Source organism: Prionailurus bengalensis, chromosome C1 (genome assembly GCF_016509475.1).
Source record: "Prionailurus bengalensis isolate Pbe53 chromosome C1, Fcat_Pben_1.1_paternal_pri, whole genome shotgun sequence".
Classification (NCBI taxonomy): Eukaryota; Metazoa; Chordata; class Mammalia; order Carnivora; family Felidae; genus Prionailurus; species Prionailurus bengalensis.
The window spans coordinates 22,425,588-22,435,577 of record NC_057345.1 but is presented as its reverse complement, the minus strand read 5'-3'; positions in this window follow the sequence as shown (position 1 = coordinate 22,435,577).

Below are 9,990 nucleotides of genomic sequence, written 5' to 3'. Positions count from 1 at the left end.
TCAGGCATCCCTTTCAGTGGGGGAGGTCTGCGTCCCCAGGCTGAGCTCCGGAAGACCAGGTAGAGAAAGTGTCAGTTACTCGGGCACAGGAAATGGCCCCTCCTCAACTCCATTCGTAGCCTCCCTGCCCTGGAGCCAGACAGCAGCACTCTGGACCCTGCTTCTTCCCCCCAGAAGCCCTGCCCCCGGCCCCTTCCCAGGCTCGGCAACCACTTCTGCAGCCCTATATCTATGTCACTGCAGGAGAAATGAGGTCCAGATGTCATTTTCTAAATGGCAGGCACCTGCTGACAGCTTCTGTCTCTTGGCGGCTATAATTGCAGCGCCCTCTCTCCCCTTTATGCCCCGTTCTGCACAAACTCCCTTCTGTCTCTGCCAGGGATTTTATTAAATAGTTTATTACATTTCTCTGCCTTTGCTTGCAAACTGTCTCTTTTAGGGATCTAAAAAAAAAAAAAAAAAAAAAGCTAAGACCCAAACAGGTAAGGTGAACTTCTCGAAGGCCATAGAGAAGCTAGTAAAGGCTGGGTCTGGAGCTTGGGAGTTTGTAGCTCCAGTGTGGCCAGGACAGATACATATGACTGAAAGCAGAGAGTCAGAACAGGGATCGAGGCCAGTGTAGGAGCAGAAAGGAGGTTCAGAGGTCGGTGGGGACATCGGGGTCACGAGGCTTACTCCTTCATTCAACGAATGCTGATTGAACACATAGCACCTGTAAGAGGCGCTGGGGGTACAACTATGACTCACAGTCCCTGCCCTCCAGGAACCCATGGTCCAATGGGACTAGAGAGAGAGGTAGATACCCATCTTGCGGGGCCCTGGTGGGTAAAGTGTAGGACCCTGTGGACACTCACAGAAGAGACACTTAATCTGGGCTTGGCAATCCAGGAAGGCTTCCTGGAGGAAGCGGTGCCTCACGGAAGACCTGAAATAAGCAGGACATAGGTGTGACACCTTGCCTTTTCGGAGAGAAGAGCTCTGTTGGTAATTAGAGGTGTCATGGGAGACTAAGACCAAGCTGGTTTCCATACCAGCCTCGACCCAGAGCAGCCGGCTCGCCAAGAGCTGAATTTGAGCTGCGTTGCTGGCTTCCGTGTTGCTCTATGAGGACAGTCAGCAAAATGCTGAAGACTTAGGCCCCTCTTCTCATAAAAAGTGTGTGTGTGTGTGTGTGTGTGTGTGTGTTTACATTTATAGCTCTACACACACGAACAGTTGGAGACGGAAATGTATTTGAGGACTGCTTAACTGAGGCTGAGTAAGGTGATGGGCCATAGGTGGTGTTGTGAGTAGACAGGAAACTGTCGTGGGAGACAGACAGGGAGAGGGCAGAGCCTGGGTTCTCGGGTCCCTCCTGGAGCCCCCCCTGCTCTCCCTGCAACGAAACTCTCCTTTCCCTGCAACTAACCAGATTCTGCTCCCCTCCTGATTCCAGCCATGAAGAGGGGCTTCCAGATGGTCAGGGGTCCAGAGCCAGGCAGCACCCAGGGCCCAAGGGTCCCTGCACACCCGGCCTGGTGTCCTCAGTCTCTCTCTCTCTCTCTCTCTCTCTCTCTCTCTCGATCCTGCTCTTCCCCCTGCTCCCTCTCTTCTTTGCTCCCCCCTCCCAACCCCCCCATCAGATCATTCACGCATCCCACCTTCTGTTGCCCACCTCTGCCTGTTCAGCCCCTGGGCTGAACACCTTCAGGGACACCGAAGGGGACGAGGCATGTCCCTGCCCTCAGGGAGCCCCCAGTCTGGCTGGGGACACAGAGGAATCCATCACAACCCAGAGTGGTCAGTGCCGGGACAGATGCAGGAGGGCCAGGGAGCCTGGTGGGGGAGGGAACCCAGCCCTGGACAGGGGTGTCAGGGAGGACCTCTGGGAGGAGGGGATCATGCTGAGGCCTGAGGGAGAAGCAGGGAGCCAGGAGGAGGGGTCCATGGGGAGAGGTCAGTATAGGCAGAGGCAACCTGGCACCTGCGAAGGTCTGGCAGAGAGGGAGAGCCCCCCCCCCCCAGCAGCTGGCAGCTCTGCAGGGCTGGGGCCTGGGGTGTGGGGGTGCAGGTAGGGGGGCGGGGAGGTGGAGGAAGAGGAGGCTGGGGGTGCACTGCGGTCGGATCACGGAGGACTGGTGAGCTGGCTGTGAGGTTCGGCTTCATCCTGAGGGTCCTGGGAGCCTTGGAGGGTCGGAGGGAAGTTAAGGGACAAAGCGCCCGCCCTGTAGACATGGGGGTGGGGAGCTCCAGGAGGACCCGGTTCCTCAAGCCCCTGAACAGGAAGAAGCCCGGCCTCCCTCCCCTCCCCTCCCTAGCATTTTCTCTCCTTCCCTCCTCTGTTCCCCCAGCTTCTCCCTCCCTCCTCTCCTCCATTCCTTAGGCCCCTCCTCCCCACCCCTCTGCCCCGCCCCTCCGCTCCCTCCAGACCCCTCCCCAGCCCCAGGCTCCAGCGGCCCCAGGGCTGAGTGGCCCTTGCGACAGCCTGCAGCGCCACCTCGGGACCGGAGCCGGCAGCGCCGCGGGGTCGCCACACCCGGAGGCAGGCATGGGTCCCCTCCTGCGCCCCAGGGAGCAGGTGCGGCCAGCCCGCCGGGCCCAGGGCCCCTCCTCCGCCCGCAACCCGGGCTCCGCGGCTCTGGGGTGATGCTGGCGTGGACAGCAGTCCCGTCTCCGTCCCCCCTGACGACCCTCATGACCAGCTCAGCTCCTTTCGCCGAAGACCAGGCGCCAGAACTGAAGACAGTCCCTTACCTTTCACCCCACCACCCCCCCCGCGTGGGGCCGTCAGCCTGGGGACGCCAGGGCTCCTTGCGCTCCTGGGAGGTGGGCCCCACAGGGGCTGGCGCACCCATACTGCAGATGGGGAGACCGAGGCTCCGACAGGGGCAGTCGGCGCAGATGGCTCGGGTCCTAGAACCCGGCACCCTGCCCTGTTCGGTAATCACACGCGATCACCCACGCTGTGCCAGGTGGAGCTCTGGGACCAGGGACACAGAAGAAAAGGCAGTGGAGGAAGCCCCTGCCCGGGGGGGGGGGGGGGGGGGGGGGGGGGCGAAGGATTTGTAAGTGCAGAAGTGCAGGTTCTAGTGATTGGAGATTTGACCTGAACATATCAGAGAAGGTGCTGGCCACCCAGGGGGCTTCTGGGAGGGGTGGGGAGGGAGGTCTGAACTGGCTTCAGAGGGGAGATGGCTTCTGGGCTGTCTCCTCCAGGCAGAGTGAGAGTTTGCCAGGGGAGGATGATGGAAGGGCTTTCCAGGCTGGGGGAACAGCCTGCCGGAAGGCAAAGAGGCCAGAAAAAGCAGGAAGGGGGGGAGGTGTCCTCTGTGACTGCAGTGATGGCTGGAAAGAGGTGCCAGACCAGGAAGAGGTTTGGGCCTCTTTCTGTAGGCATTAGGGAGACAAGGTATAATAGCAGTCGTGATCACAGTGCATATTAATAGCCCGAGCTAACACTTACTGAGGGCTTCCTGTTTGCCAGGCATGTTCTGAACACTTTAGACATTTCTTTCTTTCACTCCTCTTAGAAGGATTATTGCCACCTCTATTTTATAGACTGGAGAAGACACAGAAAGGTTAAGTCACTGCGCCTGGTCATTCAGCTAGTGGGTGGGAGATTCGACCCCAGCATCAGACTCCAGAGCCTGTGCCCTCAATGAGGACAAAGGTGGGGGGCGGGGGGAGTGCAGGGCTGGGGAGGGAGCAGATCCCAGAGCTCTCTAGGCGATAGGGTGGCTGGGGCCACTGATTACCTGGAGGGGGAAGGCTGGAGGAGGCAGGATGACTCTGTCTTAGTCTGATGGTGCCATTCAGATTTCACTCATTCTGAGAATAAATTCTGCCCTCAGGTCTGCCTGGCCTTGGCCTCCGCCCTCAGGGAGCTGACATTTCAGGAGGCGAAGAGAAATAAACATAAACACAAGACTGAGCGAGACAGTCTCAGACAGTGATACTGACTTGGAGGAAAACTGGACCGAGAGAGGGATCCAGAGATAGGGGGCGGAGGATCCCTTACTTAGGACCAACCTCCAGGGACACACCTTGTGGCCCTTCCCCTCCAAGGGCCCTCCCCCATGCCCCCGGGGCCCTGTGAAGGCTGCAAGAGGGAGGGGTCCCTGATGGCCCAGGTCTAGGAAAATGCCCCTGGAGACCCCTCTGTGCTTTCCGGGTCAGCCCCTTACTTCCTCCTGCATTGGCTCCCAACCGTCTCCCTTGGGAACACCTCAGCTTAATGGGCCTAAAACAGCAAAGTTTTTGGCTTCCCCTGCCTGCCTCCAGGGCCAAGGTCAAGGAGGGACATGTTAGACCTTCGGGAACGGAGCGATGACCTCTCTCTTCCAGAGGAAGTGAGGGAAAAAGTTCCCTACCACACGCTGTTTGGTTTTGAATCACCACCCCCCCCCGCCCCGTGTTGCCTATAAAATATTAGACACAGAGAATCTTAGAGCAACAGAGTCTTAGATCCTTCGACTTCCTTAGCATCACATTAGAGACTCTGTGAGAAATGGAACCCCTTGGGTTTCTGGCATCATTCAATTTTGGATTTGTAGGATGAAAAACACGAGATCAAAAGCCTAGGGTTTGGGGGTTCGGATTTGCAGGGAGCTTGGATGTCCCCTCATGGTTCCATCCACCCCTCGCTAGCTGCTGTCTTTGGGCATTCACTTAACGTCTCTGTGCCTCAGTTTCCTTTCTTTTTGTTCAAAGCAGACGGAAATAGTTTGCACCCGGAAGGGCTCCTGCGCCGGTTCAATGAGCTGCTGCTACAGAAAGCTTGGCCCAGTGCCAAGCTGAGTAAACTGCGAGCTATACTAATACTCTTCGAGCTAATGCAGTTCACCTCCCCTGTAATGCAGGGGTGGGTCAGACAGCTGCTGGTGCCTCTGCCCAGCCGGCCGCTGTGTAGATTCCCTAGACTAGATTCCCTCCTGAGGTGAAGTACCCACCTTCACAAGACGCAACCTTTGTCCTGCAGCGAGGGAACGCGTCCGAGCCCGTGGTTCTTCCGCCCTGAGTGTCCCAATCCTGTTCTCTGGTGCTGGAGACCCCCTCCTCCATGCCTACAAAGCCAAGGGTAGGGTGGGGGGTGGGGGGAGGAGCTAGGCCCACCCAGCACCTTCCCCAGGATGGCCTGGCGAGGTGGTACAATTTGTCCAGAGCCCTTCCCAAGCCAGCTGCCCGTTTCCTGGGTGCTCATTTGTCCCGCCTTGACAGGGAGAAAAGCCTCCATTCGTTCTCCCGAGGTCAGAGGAAACGTGTGCTGTATAAAGGACACTTGGATTAGTGACATTTAAGGGAAAGCCACAACTTGGAGAGGGTGGGTTCAAGCATCCCCTGGGGGGCTGCGGGACCAAAATGGGTGGGATCGGGAGGGAGCTTAGAGCACCGGCTACCCCGATCCAGGGGCTGGAGGCTTCTCCGGGCGCCCTGCCTTCCTCCCTGCCGCCCGCCGCCGAGTGCAGGACCACAGCCCGGATCACCTACCCATCTGCAGTCCCGGTGGCCTGCCGGTCCTCTGTCCCACGGCGTTAATTGGTTATCCGGCACCGGTAAATCCCCTGCTTCGCCTCTAGGGGAGGAGCTGCGGTCAGGGAGCTGGGTGCTTGCTTGCAAGGCGCCCATCACCAGCCTGAGGGCTTTTTCTGGCTGGGCAGGAGAATGCGTGTAACTCCCAAATTAGGCTTTCAACGGCTGTCTCTCCCTAAAGGAGACACGTGGGCTCCTTTAGTGTTTCAGCTAAAACACTGAGAGGGAGCAAGAGAAGTAGAAATTGGCTTACTTCTAGAAATTCAGTGAAAACAGTCTGGACTGGTTTTGTGTTTTACATTTTTTATCTCCCCCCACCCCCACCCCTCCCTCCCCGGCCTCCCCCTCCCCCGCCCCACCCCGCTCCACCTTGGCCTCTGATGCCAAAGCCACACGAGCAGACGTGGCTTCACAGGACCAGACATTCAGAGTCAAGCCGAGTCGAGTGGTCAGTGGGGAGAGCCGGTGGGCTTGGGGCCACCTGGCTCAGCTCTGTGATGAGGGTGGAGCCGGGCCTCGGTGATGGGGAAGAAGGTTCCAGAATGGGGAGAGGCTCAAGAAAGGAAAGAACACCTGTGCTCCCACCCGCCCCCAGCCATCCCCACCCCACTTTCTGCTGCAGGCGCAGTGAGGGGCCCAGGATCCTCAGGAAAACCAGGCCCCGCCAGGCACTGCTCCTTTGCACATGCTGTTCCCCTGCCGGGAGTGCCCTGCTCTCTGCTGGAGAAGCCCCCCGCGCAGCCTTCCAGCCGCGCGCCCCTCCTCGGCGAAGTCTCTGTCCTCCCCACCCGCCCCCAGCCATCGTGCTCTTATGACCTTTCAAGCCGCAGACCTTCTTACCTTTGGAGGATCCGTCTTCTATGAGATCACACATATTAGATCCCACATCGAATCAATGTATGTGTCACATGTGAGAGCCAAGTAGAGCAGAAAGTGACTCTTTGACACGTATCGATTTCTTTTTGCTTTTTAAGGGTATTTATTTGGAGAGAGAGAGAGAGGGTGTGCATGCGAAGGAGGGAAGAGAGAGGGAGAGAGAGAATCCCACGCAGGCTCTGCCCTGTCAGCACGCAGCCTGACCCGGGGCTTGATCCCACGAACCAGGAGACCACGACCTGAGCCGACATCCAGAGTGGACGCTCAACCGACTGAGCCACCCAGACTCCCCAGTACGTATCAATTTCAGCGGCGCAATTTCCTGTTCGTATTTTAACCGCATGACTCTCTCCGGACCTTAAACCTCCTCAGAGGCCCTCGAGAGCTCGGAGATCCTGGCGCTGTGGCTGGAGCGGAGCATCTGAGGGAGAAAACACTCCCCTTCCACCCGGTCCCCATCCACGCAGAACCGGGGCCTTCCCGCGGTATCCCATGGTGACGTCATCGTCGCGGTCTCCGCGGGACAAGGCAGGGGGCGCGGCCCGTCATTTCTAGATGCCACGTGGTCAGCCCAGAGCCAGGCACAGAAGGACCAGTAAAGCTGCTGAGAAAAAGTGAGCAAGCCAGTGAGACCTCCTGGCAGCACAGGTGTAGGAACAGCAGACGGGGACACGGGTGGCCTTCGCAGACCGTGCCTCCCAGCGCCCGCCTCGCCAGGGAACAGATTCCTCTCTCTCCGGCGGGGCGGGGGCCAGGCTTGTCTTCCCCAGGAGCTGTTGCCGGGATGGGGTGTCACCGAGGCTCTTCTAGGAGCCAGGTGGGTGTGACCGACAGTGTCTCCCTGCGTCCTCTCTCCAGCAGGGCCCAGAGGGTCCCGAGGGGAGAGTGTGGGGGCGCAGATGGGGACAACTCTGGACGGTCCCTCCCCCCCCCCTCTGCAGGAGATGGACATTCTAGCAGCAACCTGGCTGGTTGGATCTGGGTCTGGATGTCCCCACTCACGTTCTGTGTGACCCTTTAGGGCGTGACATCCCCCACCGTCACCTCTCCCCGTCCCCCAAAGCTAATGTCCACAGGCCCCCCAGACCCTTCCACGCCCGTGTCACATCACGTTCCCCTCGCTCACTCCACCCAGCCCCACCGGCCTTCCCAGTGCCCCTTGAACACTCCAAGCACATGCCCACCCCAGGGCCTTTCCACTAGCTGTTCCCTTTGCCTGGAAGGCTCTCCTTGCGGATATCCGCGTGCTTCATTCCCAACTCCATCGCACGTCACCTCCTCAGCAGGGTCTCCTCCTCCCCTGACCGCCCCACCTAACAGAGCCTCCTTCCTTCCTCTGGGGAGCCACAGAGGGATCGGCTGAAGGTTCAGTGAAGGACTCTCGGCTTGGGAATCTCACGGGAAGAAAAGAGACGAGCATGTGCCGAGCACTTACTGTGTGCCCGGCCTTGGGTCAGAACCACCTCTGCGACCTTATTTGATCACAGGGGTCCTTCCAGGGAGGACCATGTCGTCTTCTCCTATTTGCAGGTGAGGAAAGAGGCTCAGAGAGGGGAACCGACCTGCCTGAGGCCTCACGGTTTGTAAGTGACAGAGCTGTCCCCAGCCCTCCACCCGCTGCCCTGGAGATGGAGGTGTGGGACCCTCGGCATCCGAGGGGACAGCCGACGCGGACAAGACCGTCCCGAGGGGGTGTGATAAGGAGCACGATGATAGAAGTGATGTACGTGAGGAATAAGCTGGGAAGCCAGCAACATGTGCAGAGAATAACCCATCAGAGAGGCGGGAGGGGAACTAAGGAGGGGGAAGAGTGATGTGCGGAGAGGTGAGCGGGACAGAAAATCAAGACGTGGGTGCCGCACGTGGTCAGTGGCGACAATGGCGGTCAGCAGTGACCCCTGGCAGTCAAAGGCGACCCATTGCGGTCAGCAGCAACCAGCGTGAGCACTGGTGGCCAGTGTCAGCCTGTGTTCGGTGGTCATCCACCACTGAGCGCTAATCTGCACTGGCCCACGGTGCTTGCCGTCAGGTGGTGGTCCCGTCTGGGGAGCACGGAAGCGTGCCCCTGCGGTGTAACCAGCCAGAGATCACTGGCGGCCTCTGTAAGAGCGGCTTGATGGGAGCCGCGTGGTGGGGCCAACAAGAGAGAGGGACTGGCCGACAGCGGGAGGCGACGCAGTACAGGGCCCGATGATGACGCGTAGCATGAGGACCGAAGGAGAGAGAGGAAACTCATGTTGGGAGAGGGGAGCCCCGTCGTGCCTATGGGCACCTGCCAAGAGGGTGGGCACTTGGGACAGCCATGGGGATGGGGCAGGAGGAAGAGAAGACAAGGGGGAAGCCTCCCTGCTGTGAAGTAGCTAATGAGACACCCACCGCACCCCACCCCAACCTGGAGATATCAGCTGGCTTACATTAAGTGAGGCAGAGGGCCCTGGGGGGGAAGGATCTGGAATTGGGGGTCAAGGCAACATGGTGGGAGTCCGGCTGCACCCCTCAGTAGCTGTGTGACCTTGCCCCCTGGGCTTCGTTTCTGTCCTCCAGAAAATAGGATCCGGAAGGCCCAAGCTCACAGCCCAGTTCAGTAGCGTTCATGGTGAAGCGGCCAAGAACACGGGCTTTGGAATCAAGGTCACTCCCCGGGTTAGGTGACCTGGGGACGATAAAGAGCAGTAGCATAACGAGTTGGATTCCCTGCCCCCTCTTTTCTGGGTGGATTCTCTTCCTGCTGCTTTCTTCTTCCTCTGTGGGTGGGGGCTCAGTCTGATCTTGGTACACTGGGGTCTTAGAGGCAGCGGGGAGCCTGGAGATCGTCTCTCCGTTCCAGCTTTCCCGTGGAAAGACGAAGAGTCAGGGTCACAGAGAGAAGAACGTGCCTGAGGACCCACAGGAACTATGTGTGGAGCCCAGGTGGGGACGTATTTGATCATCACAGCTGTCCTAGAGGTAGTCGCCTGACTCCCAGACCAAGGCCACGTCCCCCACAGTGCACCGTGCAGGAACCAGGGCCAAGGACTTGGGGGCTTGCCTGCCCTCCACAGGAGACCTCGGAAATCAAACCAAACCAAAATAAGGAAGCAGCTGTTGTGCGACGAATGGCCGCTGTTTTCGCAGCCCTGGTCTGAGCGCGTCACGTGTCCTCTCCGGTTCCAGCCTCTCCACGCTTCGACGCGGCTCGGACAGTCAGTGTCTACTTCCCAGCACACAGCACGGGCCAGGTGCGTGGCCCAGCCGGGAGTCCGTCCCAGGCAGTTGGCTGCTAGAACGCACGAAGCCGCTCCCGTTCTGTGCACCTCAGCAGAAAAGGAGGGAAAAGGAGGCAAGGGAGGAAGGGCATCATGTCTGCGACACGGCGGCACGTTATAGGAGTTCATGTGTGCGGGTGGCCTGACCTCTGAGTTTGACGAGAGGGTGCGCCTTATCCCTGAGCAAACCCATCTGCCCTGGGGAGCTCCGGGGAGGGCAGGCTGCTCCCCTCAACTGAGTGGGCACAGTGCAGGCAGATGGGCCCAGGGGGAGAACAGTGCCAGGCACACTGGCCAGGTCCCCACACCACTAAGTCTAAGCTGCTCGGACATGAACAAAGCTCTCCCCTCCCCTCCCCTC